General features: G+C 50.4%; 1 protein-coding gene and 2 long non-coding RNA genes across 3 annotated transcripts in view; all 3 read left to right on the forward strand.

The window, feature by feature from the left end:
* LOC143696053 (uncharacterized) overlaps positions 1 to 22,018 on the forward strand; it is a 1,205,294-nt gene that overhangs the window by 443,217 nt on the left and 740,059 nt on the right. The gene's annotated exons all lie outside the window — the stretch shown is intronic.
* LOC143696079 (uncharacterized) lies at positions 1,154 to 2,955 on the forward strand. Its single transcript, XR_013185506.1, has 2 exons — positions 1,154 to 2,364; positions 2,663 to 2,955. It is a non-coding gene; the product is annotated as an uncharacterized LOC143696079 (long non-coding RNA).
* Positions 12,369 to 20,001, forward strand: LOC143696075 (uncharacterized). The gene is made up of 2 exons (XR_013185502.1): positions 12,369 to 12,932; positions 17,857 to 20,001. It is a non-coding gene; the product is annotated as an uncharacterized LOC143696075 (long non-coding RNA).

The raw sequence follows: 22,018 nt of genomic DNA on the forward strand, positions 1-22,018 counted from the left end.
TCTCCTGGACATCCTGGAAGTGGTGTGTCGGAAGAAAGCCCCCAATTTGCGGCGTGACCTCTCATTAATAAAAGCTAATAACTGGGCCGCCAGTGCTAAAAAGTGGAAACGGGAGGTTTATCCGGCTCCTGAAGAATACCCCTGCTGCCGAGAAGATGGCAAACCCCGAGGCTCGCAGCAACCGAGTCGTCGGGCGAGGCAGAGAGGTAATAACCAGTGGAGTCCGTCGGAAGCCCCGACCCCCATATGGGATGTCCAGGAAATGTTGGCTGTCCTGCCCCAGGATTGGTAACCCACCACTGGGGAAACCAAAGGTAAAATTCAACCTGAGCTCCGACAATGACAGCCCCAAATTACAAGCCTTAATTCTTTTCTGGTGCATCGTAACAAGTTCAGGGGCAGAAGGGTATTCACATCAACCCTTCAAATGGTCACTGATTAGATGGGAAGACCAGTATGTTATCCAGACCAAAATCACGTCTGGCGCACCCAGCTTTTTATGTACTTTGTGTGATTTAATACCTGTAAATCCATGTTTAAATCAGTTTGGATGTTATTTTTGTCCAAGCTCAAACCCGGGAAAAGGGTATTGTAACTATCCAGGACACTTTTACTGTGCTTATTGGGACTGTGTATCAGTAAGCTCCTTTGGGGGGAACGAGGACCGGTTTATCAGAACTGGATGGGGTCCATACGGGTGTACACAGCCCACTTCCACATATACCCAGAAAGAAGGAGGGTTAGATGGAACATGCAATATGATTTACATTAATGTGACAAAACCACATGACCAAGTCTGGTTATTAGGGAAAATGTGGGGAGCCCGATTATGGGAACCAGGGACAGACAGAGGGGGGCACTTTATAATCCAAAAGACAACTGTGCCACACGACCCCGAACCAATTGGACCAAACCAGGCGATAGCTGGAGAACTAATGCTAGGAGAAAATAATGGAAATGAATCAGAAACAGCCCCAACCACTAGTTTTCCAGAAATGTATAAGCAAAACTTTACTGATTCGACCCGAGGACCTGAAAACCCGGGAGAAGGGGACTTGTGGAAAATATTACAGGCCACTTTCCTAGTCCTGAATGAGACCCATCCAAATCTAACTGAGGAATGTTGGCTGTGTTACACCGTAAACCCCCCGTTCTATGAAGCCCTAGGGGTAACAGCAAAAAGCAGACGAGTAAATGGGACCAACCCAGCTAGGTGCCTATGGAAAAAAGAAGGAGAAGAATCGAGAGGGATAACCTTGGCAAGGGTAACAGGGAGAGGAAGATGTATAGGACGAGTACCAGTGGAAAAACGACATCTATGTCAGGTTATGGGGAATTTGAGTGACCCTAAGAAACCTGCCAGCTGGATACTGCCAGCAGCAAATACTAAATGGGTCTGTAACACTCTCGGAGTCACCCCATGTATAAATATAGACCGATTTAATGAATCCAGTGACTTTTGTATTCAAGTATTGATAGTACCCAGAGTCCTTTACCACCCCGTAGAGTATGTTTATGAACAATATCAAAATATAGGACCCCACATAGTGAAACGGGAAATATTCACAACCTTCACTGTAGCAATGTTACTAGGAATAGGTGCAGCCGGGACAGGAAGAGGAATAGCCTCACTCATACAGCAACAGCAAGGATTCCAAGAACTAAGAGCCTCTGTAGATGAAGACCTCAGGAGGATCGAAACCTCCATCAAAGACCTCACAGAATCATTAGATTCCCTAGCAGAGGTAGCCTTACAAAATCGAAGGGGGTTAAATCTATTATTCCTGCAACAAGGAGGACTATGTGCTGCTTTAAGAGAAGAATGCTGCACATATGTAAACAAGAGCAGAATTATACGGGACTCAATGGCAAAACTAAGGGAGGGGCTAGAAAGAAGACAAAGAGAAAGGGAAAAACACCAAAGCTGGTATGAATCTTGGTTTAACTATTCTCCTTGGCTTACAACTTTATTATCAACGATAGCGGGTCCACTACTTCTCTTACTATTGGGACTCACGTTTGGCCCTTGTATTTTTAATAAATTGATTAGCATTGTAAAAGGCAGATTAGAAGCTGCTCACCTTATGCTCACACGAGCAAAATACGGAACCTTGAAGATGGATGATCCAGAAGAATCTCTGGAGCTCAGCAAAAGGGAATTAGAGTGTTTTGACGAACAAAATTGAGTATCAAAACAAAGGGGGGATTGAGATGAGGGACTACATTTTGTTCGTCACGAAAAAGAGACCAGTGTGTTACAAGAGTTGTCTGCTGACTATTTCTGTACTACTTCATGAGATATGAGCTACAAGGATACCAGGGAAGGGGTTGCAGGAGCCCACACATAGTCCCACCCAGCAAATGGTACAAGCAGATAACTCACAGAAATAACGACCAGGGAAAGGCTGGGGAAAGGGCAGGGGCAGATAAACACCCAGCAGGGAAACCTTTCCCGCTGAAAAATGGTACAAGCAGATAACTCACAGAGATAACGACCAGGGAAAAGCTGGGGAAGGGGCAGGGGCAGATAAACAGTCTGCAAGGCAGGACATTTGCTTGCTTAAGCTTGATAGGGCACAGTTTGCAAGGCAGGACATTTGCTTGCTTAAGCTTGATAGGGCACATATTGCGTTAATCATAAGATTTTGGTAATTTTCCACAGAGAAGTCACCAAATAAGGACATAGGGTGAAGAAGACGCGGCTGAGGAAGACTCCGCAGCCTTTTATCACCGACCACCAGGAGACAGAAGGATGACCCCCTAGCAACAACCAGCGCAGGCGCAGAGAACTCCGAGATCACATGGACTCCTGAAGGATGGAGAGGATAAAAGGACTGAATCAGAAACTAGTTGGGGCGGCAGTAGGTGGAGCGGAGACTCCCCTGTCGCCCAGCGCTGAGCCTTTGCTTACGTAGTATAACTGCTTCAATAATTAATAAATTCTTTGATTGGAAATTACTCGTTTTGAGTCAATTTTATAACAATGGGGTGTCCAGGGGGTCCCTGTGCCCAGGAAAGGGGGTGCACGGGCCCCGGTGTTGAGGAAGGTGGTGGGTGGGGGCTGTGGAAGGCAGGAGTGGGGGTCCAGGGGGTGCTGGGGTCCAGGAAAAGCGGGGGCTGGGGTGTCTGAGAGGGGGAGGGCCGGGAAAGGGGGTGCGGGGGGGCATTGGTGCTGCATGAGGGGGTGCAGGAGGGTCCCCGTGCTGGATAAGGGGGTGCAGGGGGGGTCCCTGTGCCTGAGAACGGAGGGTTTGGGAGGGTTCCAGTCTCAGATATGGGGGTGCACGGCGGTCCTGGTGCAGTGGAATGGGGGTTCAGGGGGTCCTGGTGCTGTATAAGGGGATGCACTGGGGTCCCGGTGCCCAGGAATGGGGGGTTCAGGGGTGCTGGTGCCAGATAATGGCCTGGCTGGGATCTGGTGCTGGGAAAAGGGGTGCAAGGGGTCCCAGGGCCAGATAACGGGATGCACTGGGGTCCCGGTGCCCAGGAATGGGGTTCCGGGGGGTTCCATTCCCGAGTTCCGGGGTTCAAGGGGTCCTGGTGCCTGAAAATTGAGGTTCAGGGGGTCCTGGTGCCGGGTAAGGGGATGTAGTGGATCCCGGTGCCCAGAAATTGGGGTTCAGGGCGGTTTCCCTGCCCGGGAATGGGGGCTCAGGGGGTTCCAGGCTGCAGATAAGGGGGTGCAGGGGTTATCGGGGCTGAGGAAGGGGGTACAGGGGGGGTCCCAGTGCCCCGAAATGAACGTTCAAGGGGGGTCTCTTGACCCCCTGGAACCCCAGGGGACCCTCCGGGATCCCCTGGAACCCCTTCCAGGAAGCGCCGGCAATGAAGAACTGGGGGGACGCCGAAATTTGGGAGATCTGGGGGTCTAAAAGCCGAGGAAAAGGGCGGGTCTGGGGTCTGGGAAGGACGAGGTGGCCGGGAATGGGCGTGCAGGGCGTCCCAGAGCACTGACGGGGGTGCGGGGGGATCCTAGGCCCGGATTAGGGGGGGCAGGGGGTCCCAGTGCCCAAAAATTGGGGTTCAGGGGGTTCCCGTGCCGGGGAATGCGGGTTCGGGGGGAGTTTCCTTCCAGGAATTTGGGATTCAAGGGGGTCCCGGTGGCCGGGAATTGCGGTTCCGGGGGCGTTGGTGACCAGAAATGGGGATTCAGGGGGGTCCTGGGGCCACATGAGGGGGTACAGGGCGGTGCCAATGCTGGGGAAGGGGGTACAGGGGGGTCCCTGTGCCCAGAAATGGGCGCTCAAGGGGGTCCGCGTGCTCAGGAATGGGGGTTCAGGGGGGTCCCGGAGCTGAAAAAGGGTGCTGAGGGGGTCACAGGACCGAAAATGGGGGTTCAGGGGAGTCCCGGTACCCGGGAATGGAGGTTTAGGGAGTTCCCGGTGCCCAGGAATTGCGGTTCAGGGGGGTCCCGGTGAACAGAAATAGGGGTTCAGGGGATCTCGGTGCCAGATGAGGGGGTACAGGGGGGTCCCGGTGCTGGGGAAGTGGAGTGAGGGGGGGTGGCATGAACCAAAATGGGGGTTCAGGAGGGTTCCCCTGCCCGGGAATGGAAGATCAAGGGGGTCCCGGTGCCCGGGAATTGCGGTTCAGGGGGGTCCCGGTTTCGGGGGGTCCCACTCACCTTTGGTCGCGGCCCCCGGGTCCCCCAGGAGTCCCAGGAGCCCCCGGAGCACCCCCAGCCCCAGCGCTGGGGCCATCGCAGCCGTCCCCGATCGCGGCTGCAGAGACGCGAAAGCGAAAGTGCCCGAGGGAGCGCGGGGGGAGGGGGAAAGGGCGAATTCCAGGGAATTCACCTGGATCCCCTCCTGGCACCCCTCTGGATCCCTCGGGGATCCGTCTGGGACCCTCCAGGGCCGCGCCCTGCGGGACCCCCGGGCCGGGCTCTGCTGAACTCCCGGCCCTGCGCTCAAACTCTGCCCGGACCCCGCTGGGCTCGGCCCAAAGCCGGGCAAGCAGCGGGAGCAGCGGAGCCAATTTTTGCTGCGGGTGCGGGTCCCACCCCCGGCGGAGCAGGGCTGGGCGCTGGGACCCGATCCCTGATTCCCAATCTCCTTCTCTCTCGCTCTCTCTCTGCTGTTCTCTCCCTTTCCTTTGGGGGATCATAAATCCCAGAGCGGCCGCAGAGCCCCGTGCCCAGGCCGGGTTTCCCAGCAAAGGGAGGCTGGGGCTGAGGTGCCCCGGGCTGGCCGGGAATGGGGGCCCGGGGCTCCCTGGGCTCACGGAAATGGGGGATCCAGGGGCTGGGAGAGGAGGATACCCGGGAAAGGGGGTGCAGGGGGGTGTTGGGGCAGGATAAGGGGGTGCAGGGGGGGGTCCCAGTGCCGGGAATGGGGTTGGGAGGGGGGGGTGGGCAGCAGCTGCTGGAGAGAGACTGGGACAGACTGGAATGGACTGGGACAGACTGGGAAAAGAACCCACTGGGAGCAGAACTGAGGCAGCAGAGATCACACTGGGATATACTGGGACCACACTGAGGGCTACTGGGAACATGCAGGGGACAATTGAGATTGGACTGGAAGGGACTGGGAATGGTTTGGATCATCCTGGGACTGACTGGAATCATACTGGGAGTGATCAGATCTGTAGTAGGGGTGAAGAAGAGAAACTGGAGTAATGCAGGGAGCAACTGGGATCATACTGGGAGCAGCTGCCCCATGCTGGGGTCATACTGGGATCATACTGGGACTGATGGGGTGACACTTGGAGTGACTGGCATAGTACTGGGAGTGTCTGGGAGTAACTGGGATCAAACTGGAGGTGACTGGACTTATACTGGCAGCAACTGGGACCACAGCGGGGGCAAATGGCATCGGGTAAGGTGTGACCGGGCTCATACTGGAAGTGCCTGGGGCCACACTGGGCTCTTACTGAGAGGGACTGAGAGTGAAAGGAACCATACAGGGCATGACTGGGAGCCGCTGGGACCGTGTCGGGGGCAACTGGGATCCTACCGGGAGTGATTTGGACCATACTGGGAGTGACCGGGAGCCACCGGTGAGGCGGCGGCGGAGCTGGGAGGCGGCCGCAGCGCAGGTGGGAGCCGCGCTGGGTTGTGCGGGGGCTCGGGGCTCGCTGCGGGCCTCGGGGGCGGCAGGGGGCTCAGGCGGGTTCCTTGTGCCGTGTCCGGCCCGTGGTGCCGCTGCCGTGAGGGCGCTGCGGGAGCGGCTGCCCGCGGTCTCCTTGCGGCCGCTGCCTCGGCAGGAGCCGCTGCCGGAGCAGCGCTGGCTCGGCCCGGTTCCTGTGGCTGGCACAGGGGCGGCTGCCCCGTGCCCGGGGCTGTGCGGGGAAATTCACGTGGCCGGAGGTTTCCGTGCCCCGAGGAGACAGAGGAGTCCTGTACAAGTGACTTTATTGCTGAGCAGAGGGAGAGGCCGTGGCGCATTTGCCGTGCGCTCGCTGCCATTGTTGTAGTTCGCAGCCTCCTTTTTATCCTCATTTTCCCGGCTCATCTCCCTCTCCCTTTGCCCACTGGCTGAGGTACTTGGAAGGTTCAGACCTCCCGATCTGCCAACTGCACGTCCTCGTTAATGTGCACCCCCACTTTTGTAGAACAGCCGATATTCACGGCTCTGTTAAGTCTTTTTTGTTCTCGACGTTCAGGAATTTAGCGGGACATTCTGTGAGCAGCAGTCCATGTTAATTAATAACATTTATTGAAGCTGGTGGTTTCGCCCCTTACTTCCTTATCTACAAGCCCCTGGCCCCTCGCTCAGCTGCTGAATGAGCTGCACTCTCAAGGTGTGGAGCATGGTAAAAAGGTGAGAGGTGCTGTAGCACATCAGAGCAGAAGCAGCATTCGTTTAACCCATGGTCTGCCAGGGAACCACAAAACCGTGTCCCATTCCCATCCTTTCCACGTTTGGACTGGTACATGAGCTGCTTTTTTGTTTCCTTTGTTATCTGTTTCACCACTTTTGCTTTGTCATCTATTTGCCAAGACCAGTTTGAGTCATTTGATTTTCCACAAACTCCTCTTTTCTCTGCTAACAGATGATCTGATCCCATCCCATGGTGAAATGTTGTGTTCCTCATTTCAGTGGATTGCTCAGCAGGAAGGTCAGGAGCTGGAGCTGTCTGGTTGGTTATTCCGAGGGCAGCTTGTAATCTAATGGTGCCATTGAAATGAGAAATGGGTTCTGTGGCTCCTGATATGAATTGGTTTGGGTTCCCAGGGACTGGTCCATGGTGTTGTAGGATTTGTTCTGCTGGCCGTTCATCGTCTCCCCATTTTTGGCCGCTCTCTCCAGCCAGGGCTGCATCAATTGACCATTTGTCTCTAATTAAATCATCAAATACTTGGATTCCCAACTGATTTCCCGGAACTTGTGGTAGCAAGAACATCTCAGTGCTCTAATCCACCCTATATAACATAGACAGTGACAGCACACGTTGGAGTGGGCAGAGGGATGATTCCCCCCCATTTATTTATAGTGAAATTTTCCCAACATTCTCCATTTGCTGTTTCCCTTTGCAGCTTCACCCGTTTCTGTGGCAGGGTCAGATATCCTCACCCCGGGCTCTGCCTTGAGCTGTGCAAATTCCATCAGTGCAAGCAGGCAGAGCTCGGGGTGAGGGGCAGGGGGAACCAGCCCAATTCCTGCCCCAGGCAAGAGACCCAGGTACATTGGCCAGGCTTTGCCCAGCAGGGTTCATTTGCATTCCTAAAGCTCCTCTCCTGGCTGACTAGAACCAAAGCTTCTCTTCCAGGGCTGCCATCTGGTGAGTCACATGTGGCCCCCCGGAATCTGCCTTTTTTAAAAAAAGTATTAACTATTTAAGAGTTAAAAGTATCACGGTTAAAGCTCTTCAATTTTGCAAAATGCAACATAAAGGCGAACATGGAAAAAACCTGACCAAAAATTGATTCTCACCCTTCTGTCCCAAACCTACCTGACAATATAAAGTAGGACTATTATAAAAAATGTTTCTCATGTTGTAATCTTATCACTGAAACTGTAGGGAAAACAAAAACTCTCCAAGAATCTCTTTAGTGTGAGAGAGTCAAGGCATTACTTGGTTCTGGCCAGGATGGGCAACAGAAATAATTTCATCCACACATAGCCCGGCTGAGCAGAAAAAATCATTCCATGACATGTCAGTTTTACTCGATTTTTCCTAAACTTTACGTAGTCTGAACCAATCTAAATCCACTGCTTTAATGTTCATTGCTTCCAAGTCGTGTAAGTTTTTAGTGTTTGGTTTCCTATTAGACTCGGATTTCTTCCCCTCTGCTGTGAATTCCGCCCACACTCCTGGATTTCCTTCTCAGCCTTTTCCAGACCAGGTGTCTCCAGCTGTGCCGGGGGCAGTGTCTGGGGTAGCTGTTGGTTGCTGTTTGCTGCGGGGCGTTGATGTTTTGTTGCTGGTCGTTATCTCTGTGGGTGTCTTTTGGGCTATTCCCAGTCTGTTCGGATGTTAAACTCGTCTCCATTGAGTGGTGGAGATGAGTTTAACATCCGAACAGACTGGGAACCCCTTAAATAAAACCTTTAAAATTTCTTTCCCAAAGGCAAACCTTTGAGTAGAGAAACCTTTCTGAGCAGAGAAATAAGATTTAAAAGAAGCAGGATGGGTACATTTTGCAGCAGTGCAGTCGCAGGCAGCCCAGAGTGTGGGTGTGAGTGAGCCCCAGGGTGGAATTGTGCCGCGGTGCTCCCCAGCAGCTGTGGCAGTGCAGGCCCAGCCAGCGCTGGAGCTGCAGCAGCGGCAGCGAGGCTTGGCCGCAGTGGCTGGAGGTGCCAGGGGAGGGTGGCCAGGATTCCCGAGGGTTTGAGCAGAGGATCTGTGGGCAGGCCCAGGGGCTTGGCCCGCTGTGGAGCCCTGGCTGCTGCTGCGTTGCCTTCAGGGCAGGCTCAGGGGCGGCTCCCATGGTCCTGCTGCAGGCGGGAAGTGCAAATCTCCGGGGCTTCAGAGCCCCTGAGGCCAGGCTGAGGGGTCCCCCCGTGCTCAGCTGTGCTGGCGGCTGTTTCTGGCCTCAGGGACACTTGGCGTGGGCCCCTTGGCCACCAGTGGTGCTGCTTTGCACTCCTTAGGCAGGAGCCGATGGCCTGGCTGGGTGTTGGCAACAGCAAAGTCCCAGGGCAGGCTCTGTGCCAGCCCAGCTTCCTGGGGGAGAGATTCCACAGGAGACAGGATTCTGGCTACAGCCTGCCTTACATTTACATCCCTTATTTCCACCCTGCACTAGGTGGAGAATTGCCCAGGTAAGGAATTCCAGACATGAATTCCAAGGGAGATAATTGAATATCTGCCTTGGGTCTGTCTCTTTTTCTTGCCAAGGCCAATGGCAAAAGCTGTACCCATGGCATCTTGGTTTCCATCTCCGGCTTCCAAAGGTGTTTCTTTATTTCCCCATTCATTCTTTCTACCCAACCCCAGCTCTGGGCTTGCCAGGGGTTATGGAAGTCCCATTGTATTCCTAAAGCTGCCATAACCCCCTGAAGGGTCTTTCCTGTAAAATGAGTTCCCCATCTGAATCTATTGCTTCCACAATCCATTATCTTTGAATTATTTGTTTTAGCAATAGGTTAATAAGTGATCCAGTGATTGCTGAAGCAGTCAGAATTGCTTTTGCCCCCCTGTTAGGTGCCATGGTGTCAGCAGAAGATTTTGAAGCCTTCCTGCTCAGGGCATTTCAGTGCCAGGCTCTTACAAGCACCCACAGCTCCGCAGGTTGAGCTGAGCATGGGGCGGTGACCTGCGCTTTGTCTGATTCCCCCTCCTTAATAACAGCCTGTCTTGTAGCTCTTTTCCCTTCTGCTGCCCTTGCAGAGCCATCCACAAACACATTGTCTCCCTCAGGCCAGGGAATGTCCCATCAATCTCTCCCAGCCTGGCTCGGGAGCTCTGTCCCTTGAGTGCAGTCCTGGGTTCCTTGCCAGCCCCTCTCCAGGCTGTTCAAACAGGAGGCTGGGTTAAACCCTTGCCCTGTCCTCAGTTCTGAATCCTCCTGTGCCACTGAACAAGTTTCATACTGTAATCACCGAGCCCTGCTCATCCATTGAGAGGCTCTTTTGGTTGTCAAAGCTTTAACTTGATGCCAGACTTGAACTCTAGGAGATCCTCCTGTTGTCATCAGTTTTCAGCCTCTGCTCCCACGGAAGCTGTGGCTGCACAATTCTGCAGACAATGAGGCTGCTCTCTGGCCACTGGGTTAAACATTTTAGCACAAGAATTCCTTTGGCAAGACCCTGTTTAACGTCCACCTATAATTCAAATTCTTTTTCCCTGTCTGGAAGGCCCAGGCCACTCGCCTCAGTTAATCTTAATTTTAACACTTGAAAATTCTGTGTTTCCTCCTTGTGTCCATCCATCCAGTTTGTTGACTGGCAAGATAGGAGTGTTGTAGGGAGACACCCTTGGCTCCAAAAGCCCTGCCTTTAACAGGGACTCAATACCAGGCTGTGAGCCCTTCCTTCCCTCTCTTGGAACAGGGTATTGCTTGTCCTGGTTGCTTTAATTTGTAGAGGCTCCATATCTAATTTTCTGTATTTCCCTGGGGCTGCCCACACTTCTGGGTTCACTTCAGCATAGGCCTTGTCAGACTTTTGACACAGAGGTACAACAGAACTAGCCTCTGTATCCCTTTTTACAGTATTAAAATCCAGCTCTCAAACTCCTTCCTAGTTAATTACAATCACAGGAAGAAGAAAAAGAAATTTATTTCAAACCTATCCCCCACAGCTTCTAATAGTGGTTGAACAAATCATACCTGCTCATCTTTCCCACTCATTCCCTTAAAAATTAAAATATTCCTTTACTATTTTCCCCTTTAGGTCTAAGATTCAGAGCAGATTGAGAGGCCCCTGTGTCCATCAGGAAATGCCTCCTCTCAATGCAGACCCACCTGAATGTTCTCAAGGGCTCCAGTGTGGAGGGTCCCTGGTGTGATGGGAGCTGTGACAGCCCTGCCAATCCATGTCCATCACGGGCTGGACTTGCTGGTCCTGAGGGTGCTGCTGTCTGTGCTTGCAGTGTCCTTGTGCCCTGCAGCCGGAGCCCTGATTCCTTGCCAGGGGCTGTTTGGGTGGGCTGTGCCCTGCCGAGGAGGGCAATGCCTCTGCCGGGTGCTTGTGGCCGAGCCGTGCCCTGGGTGCTGGGGCCCCCTTGGGCCCTGGGGCTGATCCCTCAGGGGCTGTAGGAGCTCTGCCCTGGCCTTTGCCTTCAGCTTGGCCTTTTGCTGCTCCCTTCTTGCATTCACCTGCTGGGCCTTTGTGCCCAAGTGCTGCAGGGCCTTCTTCTGCCCCTCCTGCAGCCCCCCTCAGTGCCTGTGGGTGCTTGTCTTGCTTTACAAGGCAGGTGTCTGCTTGGGAAGGCAGACAAAGCCTCTCTTGGAATGGAGAATGCAAAGCCCCTCCCTCTTAATTTTTAGGATAGTGAAATCAAGGGGCTCTCAGGCAAAGATATGGGATTAGGAATAACGGTTCTTTACTAGTGTGTATAATATAATAATAGTAGTGTGTATAAACAGCTCCGGCAGTGCCAACAAACAGAGCCCGGAGCCGGTCCCGGCCTTTCGGCTGCGGCGCTTTCCCCTTGGGTGCAGTTCCGGGCACGGCCGGCAGGGGCGCCGGTGGCTCCCGCGGGGCGGGGCAGCGCATCCCTGCCATGGGAACCTCTCTTAACGGCAACAGAGCAATCCCTTCATCTAACTCTTTCACTTTTTTACCTTCTGTAGCCTTTCTCCCGTGTTTTGGGAAAGAATTTGGAGAGGGCTGCCTTTTAACTGAGCTCCTAGTGTTTCGATAAGATGCTTCCTGTAGAGAGAGGGATTTTCCCTGAACAGCCGGAGCTGTGGTTACCAAGGGGACGTAACTCAGAGCAGGAGGGGTCAGGGGAGGATATCCCGCCGAGGCTCGGTCGGAGTGTGGGCAGGGTGTGCTGCCGGAATCGCCAGAGGGGGATCTTCCCGTGGAGGCCGAGCCGGAGCGTGGGCAGTGAGATGAAGGCCTACATTTTGTTCATCACGAAAAAGAGACCAGTGTGTTACAAGAGTTGTCTGCTGACTATTTCTGTACTACTTCATGAGATAGGAGTTACAAGGATACCAGGGAAGGAGTTGCAGGAGCCCACACATAGTCCCACCCAGCAAATGGTACAAACAGATAACTCACAGAAATAACGACCAGGGAAAGGCTGGGGAAAGGGCAGGGGCAGATTAACACCCAGCAGAGAAACCTTTCCCGCTGACAAATGGTACAAGCAGATAACTCACAGAGATAACGACCAGGGAAAAGCTGGGGAAGGGGCAGGGGCAGATAAACAGTCTGCAAGGCAGGATATTTGCTTGCTTAAGCTTGATAGGGCACAGTTTGCAAGGCAGGACATTTGCTTGCTTAAGCTTGATAGGACACAGTTTGCGTTAATCATAAGATTTTGGTAATTTTCCACGGAGAAGTCACCAAATAAAGACATAGGGTGAAGAAGACGCAGCTGAGGAAGACTCCGCAGCCTTTTATCACCGACCACCAGGAGACAGAAGGATGACCCTCTAGCAACAACCAGCACAGGCGCAGAGAACTCCAAGATAACATGGACTCCTGAAGGATGGAGAGGATCAAAGGACTGAATCAGAAACTAGTTGGTGCGGCAGTAGGTGGAGCTGAGACTCCCCTGTCGCCCAGCGCTGAGCCTTTGCTTACTTAGTATAACTGCTTCAATAATTAATAAATTCTTTGATTGGAAATTGCTCGTTTTGAGTCAATTTTATAACAATTTGGTGCCGTGACTCGGATGAGAGTTTGGATCGGGTAAGATCTACCCAGAGTGGGGGGCGCCTCATCCAGTGCTTTCCGGGTGGCCCCTCTGGGAGAACCTCCGCCACTCTCACCGACGACCCTAAAATATATACTAGTAAGCAAACGGGACAAATTATACCGGTGAACCCCTTAATAATCTGTGCACGGAGTCCGGACGAAGACGCAGGACGCGTAAGTATAAAAGGGAATCCGTTCGGGCGGGGTTGGGATCCCGGAGTGTGGCGGTGGACAAGTGTGAATGAGAGGAGGGCCGGCAGCCGGACTCTCCAAGTGAGTGCGGACCCTTGAGTAGTGCGGTTCCCGTAGACCCGCGAGGGCTCGGGCCACGAAAAAGGGGAAGTGAAAGGAATTTGAGAGTGAAAGAAGGCACTCCGGACGAATGGGGCAGGGGAAAAGCAAAACCCCAACCCAAGTCAAACTCCCCCCCATTCCAAGGGACAGTCCCCTAGGATTTATGCTTAGTAATTGGAAGCATTACCCGGGGACCGAGACTAAGGATAGGGCCAGAATGATACATTATTGCATGGAAGTATGGGGTGGGAAAGAGATTTCAAAAAAAGTTTTTTGGCCCGTGTTTGGATCATCTGAAGACTGGGTTCGACAGGACTTGAACCTATGGGTAAATTCTAAAGAGCCCTTCTCGTAAGAGGAGAGTGATTATGCCAAAATATGGGTAGCAAGACCTGAAGTGTATGTTTTCCAATTAAGAGAAGGGAAAGGGGATCCGGACAAAAAGGGGAAGAGGGACAATCATTTGGGCGACTTAATTATAGCACCGCCCCCATATGTCCCACCGCCAGCACCCAATGCCCCACCACCTCCACAACCACCTGCACCGAACAATGATGAAGAGGGTAACCAAGGGGAGGTTAACCAAACCGGTTACCAAGGCCCGATTACAAGGAGCCGCAGTAGGGTTGAGACGGGGCTATTCCCTCTACGGGAGATGCCCATGGGTGGACCACAGGCGGGTATAGGATTTATTACTGTCCCCTTGAGTTCGGCAGATGTACGAGATTTTAAGAAGGACATGGGACATTTATTAGAGGACCCTTTTGGGGTAGCCGAGAGGGTCGACCAGTTCTTAGGACCAAACATCTATACCTGGGAAGAAATGCAGTCCATTTTGGGCATTCTGTTCTCTACTGAAGAACGGAATATGATAAGAAGGGAAGGAATGCGTATTTGGGACACGCAGCATGTCCAAGGCCCGGCTGCGGACGCTAAATGGCCCCTACAGAACCCCCATTGGGACCACCAAAATGCGGCACATAGAACACATATGCAGGGTTTAAGGACCATAATTATTCAGGGGATTAGGGATTCAGTCCCGAGGGGGCAAAATATAGATCGGGCATTCAACGATAGGCAAAAGAAGGACGAGTCGCCTACGGAATGGCTCGAGAGATTACGGAGGAACTTACGATTGTACTCCGGAATGGACCCCGATAGCCAAACTTTACAGTCAATGCTGAAAGTTCATTTCGTTTTAAAATCGTGGGACGACATAAAGAAGAAAATCCAGAAGTTAGAGGACTGGCAGGACAGGGGGCTGGATGAACTGCTTAGGGAGGCACAGAAAGTATATGTCCGTAGGGACGACGAAAGGGACCGCAGACAAGTAAGGTTGATGGTCGCAGCAACAGGTGGGGGGAGGTACCAAAGAGAAGGGCGAAAGGGAGGTTCGAATGAACAAAAAGAGAAAAGTATAGGGGAGTCAGAAGGGGTGAAGGTGTGTTTTTATTGCGGAAAAAAAGGGCATTTTAAGCGAGAATGTAGAGTCCGAATCAGAGACGAGAAGCAGTTCCAAATGGACTAGGGGGGTCAGGGGCTCTATTTGGTGGGGACCCGGAAAAATCATAAAGAGCCCTTGATAAAACTTAAAGTGCGTCCCCACAACCAAGAAATTGAATTCTTGGTAGATACGGGGGCAGAAAGATCCACGGTACAGAACCTACCAAAAGGATGTACCATCTCTAAAGAAACTGCCACTGTCATAGGGGCGAAAGGGGAACCTTTTGAAGTACGAATCATAAAAAATGTGACTATAGAATCAGGATCCAAAATAAGGATGGGAAATCTATTATTGGTACCCGAGTCAGATTATAATCTGCTCGGGCGAGACATGATTATAGAATTAGGGATTAGTATAGGTGTAGATAATAAGGAATTAAAAATTAAATTATGCCCTTTAAGGGTAGAAGATGAAAAGCAAATTAACCCCGAAGTCTGGTACTCGCCTGAGAGCGTGGGACAGCTAAAAATCACTCCATTTTCGGTAACTATCAAAAATCCGGATGTCCCCGTCCGAATTAAGCAATACCCATTATCCCCAGAAGGGAGATGAGGATTAAAACCAGAAATAGAAAGGTTGTTGAATAATGGATTGTTAGAACCCTGTATGTCTCCGTTCAATACTCCCATCCTACCAGTTAAAAAGCCAAACGGCACCTATCGATTGGTGCATGATTTAAGGGAAATAAACAAGCGAACTGTAGCCCGGTTCCCGGTGGTGGCAAATCCTTATACCCTCTTGACTAAACTGGGGCCTGAGAATTTATGGTACAGTGTTATAGATCTCAAAGATGCCTTTTGGGCATGCCCTTTGGCTAAAGAAAGCCGGGATTATTTTGCATTTGAATGGGAAGACCCCGATACGGGAAGGAGACAACAATTAAGATGGACGGTACTCCCTCAAGGATTCACTGAGTCCCCTAATCTCTTCGGGCAGGCTTTAGAGCAAATTTTACAGGATTACCAAGTGGGGCCAGGGGTTACATTAATCCAATACGTAGATTATCTACTCATGGCGGGGCAGCAGGAAGAGAATGTACGGAAAGAAAGTATTAAGTTATTGAACTTTTTAGGCTTAAAGGGATTGAAAGTCTCCAAGGCAAAACTACAATTTGTCGAAGAAGAAGTAAAATACCTAGGCCATTATCTAAAGAAAGGAGAGAAGAGAATAGACCCCGAACGAATACAGGCGATTTTAGCATTACCAATTCCAAGAAATAAGAGACAAATCAGGCAAATACTTGGACTAACTGGTTATTGTCGTCAATGGATTGAAAATTACAGTAGTAAGGCGACTTTCTTGTATCAGAAACTTACTCAAGAGGGACTCCTAAAATGGGATCAGGAGGACACCGAAAGGCTGCAAGAGCTTAAAGAGAGCCTAATCCATGCCCCGGTATTAAGTTTACCTAATACTAATAGACCCTTCTTTTTGTTCATAAACGTAGACAAGGGGGTCGCGTATGGGGTCCTTACTCAAGAATGGGCAGAGAAAAGGAAACCGGTGGCTTATCTATCAAAGATCTTGGACCCAGTAAGCAGAGGATGGCCTACGTGCTTACAAGCAATTGTAGGATGTGCTCTTTTGGTAGAAGAAGCCCGGAAAATTACATTTAATAGCAGCCTGAAAGTGCTGTCCCCCCATAACATACGGGGAGTCTTACAGCAAAAGGCTGAAAAATGGATCTCAGATGCAAGGCTTCTAAAATATGAAGGAATATTAATTGAGGCTCCAAATTTAACTCTAGAAACTACTAATATCCAAAATCCAGCTTCCTTCTTATATGGAGGACCAGAAGAAGCACTAACACATGATTGTATAGTGACTATAGAAGAACAAACAAAAATCAGACCAGATTTGGAAGAAGAGGAATTGGAAAAAGGAGAAAGACTGTTTGTGGATGGATCCTCCAGAATAGTTGAGGGAAGGAGAAAATCAGGATATGCTATCATAAGGGGACCCAACCTGGAAGTGATAGAATCGGGACCCCTTAGTGGATCCTGGTCCGCCCAAGCATGTGAACTATATGCTGTACTACGAGCCCTGGAATGGTTAACAGGAAAAGATGGGACTATTTTTACGGACTCGAAATACAGCTATGGGGTAGTCCATACATTTGGCAAAATATGGGAGGAAAGAGGACTAATAAATTCACAAGGGAAAGATTTAGTTCACCGTAAATTAATATTAGATGTGCTCAGTGCCCTACGAAAACCCCGAAAAATAGCTATAGTTCACCTGAAAGGTCACCAGAAAGGACTGGATTTGAGAAGTAGGGGAAATAATGCAGCTGACCAGGAGGCTAAACGGGCTGCCCTGAGACTTCTCACTTTGCAGGAAAACATAAAACACTCCCAAATGCCAGAACCTGACCCCGACATCAAGTTTAATAAAGAGGAAGAGAATAAAATACAAAAACTAGGAGCTAAAAGGGATGCACAAGGAGCATGGAAATTAGCAGATGGCAGAGAAATAATACCCAGAGCATTGGCACATAGATTACTGACTAAGATACATCAAAAAACACATTGGGGATCACAGGGACTGGTAGATTATTTTGCTGCAAAATATGTGAGTGTGGGAATCTGGGACATTGCCAAACAAGTAACCAGAGGATGCCTAATTTGCTTACAAGTAAATAGAAAAAATTTGAGAAAATTACCGGAGGGAGGCCGACCGCTAGCGAAAAGGCCTTTCTCCCACATCCAGATAGATTTCACCGAGCTCCCCAAAGTAGGGAGAACCAAATATTTATTGGTCTTGGTGGACCACCTAACACATTTTGTGGAAGCCTTCCCAACCGTAAGAGAAACAGCCAAAGTAGTTACGAAAATATTGATGGAAGAGATAATCCCGAGATACGGGGTCCCAGAAGTCATTGACTCAGATAGAGGGCCGCATTTTATTTCCCAAGTTACCCAAAACTTAGCAACAGCTCTGGGCATACGGTGGGAACAACATGCCCCCTGGCATCCCCAGAGCTCTGGACGAGTTGAACGAATGAATGGGGAAATAAAAAAGCAATTGACCAAACTGGTAGCAGAAACCAATTTGACCTGGGTTAAATGTATTCCTCTAGCGTTGCTAAATATAAGAACAAGACCTAGAGCTGATTTAGGGGTATCACCCTTTGAAATGATGTATGGGATGCCGTATAACCTAGAAAATCCTAACGAACATCCTGTCATTAATGACACATGTACGCAAAAATATTTGGTGGAATTGACAAAGTACAGAAAGGCATTATGGGAAAAAGGTATGTTAGCACAACGGCCTCCTTTAGATTTTATCTTACACCAGGTACAGCCAGGAGATTGGGTGCTCGTGAAAAGCTGGAAAGAAAACCCCTTGACTCCAAGGTGGGAAGGACCGTTCCAAGTACTCCTCACCACAGAAGCAGCCATACGAACCGCTGAAAAAGGATGGACTCATGCTAGTCGCATAAAAGGACCGCTAAAACCCCCTCACAGCTGGGAGGTTTGCAGTCTCCCGGGAGAAACCAAATTAAAGCTGAAACGAACTGATAAATGATTTGGATAATAATCTGGGTTGGAGATAACCATTATCTCCAAACCCACCTAATAGGGAATCGGGAGGCTCTTGGATATTGCAAACTCTTAGAGGACGAGTTAAGAAAGCCCTACTTTAAGTCCCCGAGATTAGAACATAAAGGGCACCCATGGTGGAAGGGGGAAAAAGCACAAAACAAAGATATAAGGTTAAAGTGTAACTGGTTAGATTGTGACTGTCACCCCCTTGTATGCTTTTCCTGTAAATTGTGTCACGAACCTTGGTGCTCTCATTGTCGGAGTGGTAGAACACCTAGGGGAATTTGTACGCCGTGCTATGAGAAAGAGAGGAGACTAACTTCTATCATTCTTAGTAGCAGAGTTGCTACGGGGGAGGTAAAGCTTGGATCTGACGAGTGGTGGGAAACCTTTTCCAAAGGGGTAAATCCTGATCGGTTCTGCTACCACCCTAACGAACCGATCCCCTTTCTCCTGGACATCCTGGAAGTGGTGTGTCAGAAGAAAGCCCCCAATTTGCGGCGTGACCTCTCATTAATAAAAGCTGATAACTGGGCCGCCAGTGCTAAAAAGTGGAAACGGGAGGTTTATCCGGCTCCTGAAGAATACCCCTGCTGCCGAGAAGATGGCAAACCCCGAGGCTCGCAGCAACCGAGTCGTCGGGCGAGGCAGAGAGGTAATAACCAGTGGAGTCCGTCGGAAGCCCCAACCCCCATATGGGATGTCCAGGAAATGTTGGCCGTCCTGCCCCAGGATTGGTAACCCACCACTGGGGAAACCAAAGGTAAAATTTAACCTGAGCTCCGACAATGACAGCCCCAAATTACAAGCCTTAATTCTTTTCTGGTGCATCGTAACAAGTTCAGGGGCAGAAGGGTATTCACATCAACCCTTCAAATGGTCACTGATTAGATGGGAAGACCAGTATGTTATCCAGACCAAAATCACGTCTGGCACACCCAGCTTTTTATGTACTTTGTGTGATTTAATACCTGTAAATCCATGTTTAAATCAGTTTGGATATTATTTTTGTCCAAGCTCAAACCCGGGAAAAGGGTATTGTAACTATCCAGGACACTTTTACTGTGCTTATTGGGACTGTGTATCAGTAAGCTCCTTTGGGGGGAACGAGGACGGGTTTATCAGAACTGGATGGGGTCCATACGGGTGTACACAGCCCACTTCTACATATACCCAGAAAGAAGGAGGGTTAGATGGAACATGCAATATGATTTACATTAATGTGACAAAACCACATGACCAAGTCTGGTTATTAGGGAAAATGTGGGGAGCCCGATTATGGGAACCAGGGACAGACAGAGGGGGGCACTTTATAATCCAAAAGACAACCGTGCCACACGACCCCGAACCAATTGGACCAAACCAGGCGATAGCTGGAGAACTAACGCTAGGAGAAAATAATGGAAATGAATCAGAAACAGCCCCAACCACTAGTCTTCCAGAAATGTATAAGCAAAACTTTACTAATTCGACCCGAGGACCTGAAAACCCGGGAGAAGGGGACTTGTGGAAAATATTACAGGCCACTTTCCTAGTCCTGAATGAGACCCATCCAAATCTAACTGAGGAATGTTGGCTGTGTTACACCGTAAACCCCCCGTTCTATGAAGCCATAGGGGTAACAGCAAAAAGCAGACGAGTAAATGGGACCAACCCAGCTAGGTGCCTATGGAAAAAAGAAGGAGAAGAATTGAGAGGGATAACCTTGGCAAGGGTAACGGGGAGAGGAAGATGTATAGGACGAGTACCAGTGGAAAAACGACATCTATGTCAGGTTATGGGGAATTTGAGTGACCCTAAGAAACCTGCCAGCTGGATACTGCCAGCAGCAAATACTAAATGGGTCTGTAACACTCTCGGAGTCACCCCATGTATAAATATAGACCGATTTAATGAATCCAGTGACTTTTGCATTCAAGTATTGATAGTACCCAGAGTCCTTTACCACCCCGTAGAGTACGTTTATAAACAATATCAAAATATAGGACCCCACATAGTGAAACGGGAAATATTCACAACCTTCACTGTAGCAATGTTACTAGGAATAGCTGCAGCCGGGACAGGAACAGGAATAGCCTCACTCATACAGCAACACCGAGGATTCCAAGAACTAAGAGCCTCTGTAGATGAAGACCTCAGGAGGATCGAAACCTCCATCAAAGACCTCACAGAATCATTAGATTCCCTAGCAGAGGTAGCCTTACAAAATCGAAGGGGGTTAAATCTATTATTCCTGCAACAAGGAGGACTATGTGCTGCTTTAAGAGAAGAATGCTGCACATATGTAAACAAGAGCGGAATTATACGGGACTCAATGGCAAAACTACGGGAGGGGCTAGAAAGAAGACAAAGAGAAAGGGAAGAACACCAAAGCTGGTATGAATCTTGGTTTAACTGTTCTCCTTGGCTTACAACTTTATTATCAACGATAGCGGGTCCACTACTTCTCTTACTATTGGGACTCACGTTTGGCCCTTGTATTTTTAATAAATTGATTAGCATTGTAAAAGGCAGATTAGAAGCTGCTCACCTTATGCTCATACGAGCAAAATACGAAACCTTGATAATGGATGATCCAGAAGAATCTCTAGAGCTCAGCAAAAGAGAATTAGAGCGTTTTGATGAACAAAATTGAGTATCAAAACAAAGGGGGGATTGAGATGAAGGACTACATTTTGTTCATCACGAAAAAGAGACCAGTGTGTTACAAGAGTTGTCTGCTGACTATTTCTGTACTACTTCATGAGATATGAGCTACAAGGATACCAGGGAAGGAGTTGCAGGAGCCCACACATAGTCCCACCCAGCAAATGGTACAAACAGATAACTCACAGAAATAACGACCAGGGAAAGGCTGGGGAAAGGGCAGGGGCAGATTAACACCCAGCAGGGAAACCTTTCCCGCTGAAAAATGGTACAAGCAGATAACTCACAGAGATAACGACCAGGGAAAAGCTGGGGAAGGGGCAGGGGCAGATAAACAGTCTGCAAGGTAGGATATTTGCTTGCTTAAGCTTGATAGGACACAGTTTGCAAGGCAGGACATTTGCTTGCTTAAGCTTGATAGGGCACATATTGCGTTAATCATAAGATTTTGGTAATTTTCCACGGAGAAGTCACCAAATAAAGACAAAGGGTGAAGAAGACGCAGCTGAGGAAGACTCCGCAGCCTTTTATCACCGACCACCAGGAGACAGAAGGATGACCCCCTAGCAACAACCAGCGCAGGCGCAGAGAACTCTGAGATAACATGGACTCCTGAAGGATGGAGAGGATCAAAGGACTGAATCAGAAACTAGTTGGTGCGGCAGTAGGTGGAGCGGAGACTCCCCTGTCGCCCAGCGCTGAGCCTTTGCTTACGTAGTATAACTGCTTCAATAATTAATAAATTCTTTGATTGGAAATTGCTCGTTTTGAGTCAATTTTATAACAGGCAGCCCCCACATGGCTTATAGCGGCTGATCCGGCAGCTCCCGGCAGAGAAAAGGCAGGTGGAAGACCCCGGCAGCAGCAGCGGCGCTGCCCAGCGCAGCTGGCACGGGCAGGGCAGCCGGGGATGGGATGGCTGGGACCCGCCCTCGGTGCGGTCGGCGCGGTGACCTCGGCCCACGCGGCAGGACAGAGCAACCCCATCTTCCCCAGCATGGCCGGCAGAGCGGCCGCGGGCCGGGCAGTGGGGCCAGGGCACACAAATTCACCGCCAGCGCCGGGGCAGGTGGAGCTGCCCTGGGCAGTGAGCCCGCACCTGGGATGGAAACCGGGGCAGGCGGAGCTGAGGCGGGCAGCGAGCCGGGACCCGGGACAGGCGCCTCGGCCGCCAACGGAGGGGGCAAGAGCTGCAGAGGATCCCACTCTCTTTCTGACTTTTCCTCTTGTTCCCCTCCCTTTCATTTCCCCTTTTTATTTTCTTGGTT

Source organism: Agelaius phoeniceus, chromosome 28 (genome assembly GCF_051311805.1).
Source record: "Agelaius phoeniceus isolate bAgePho1 chromosome 28, bAgePho1.hap1, whole genome shotgun sequence".
Taxonomy (NCBI): Eukaryota; Metazoa; Chordata; class Aves; order Passeriformes; family Icteridae; genus Agelaius; species Agelaius phoeniceus.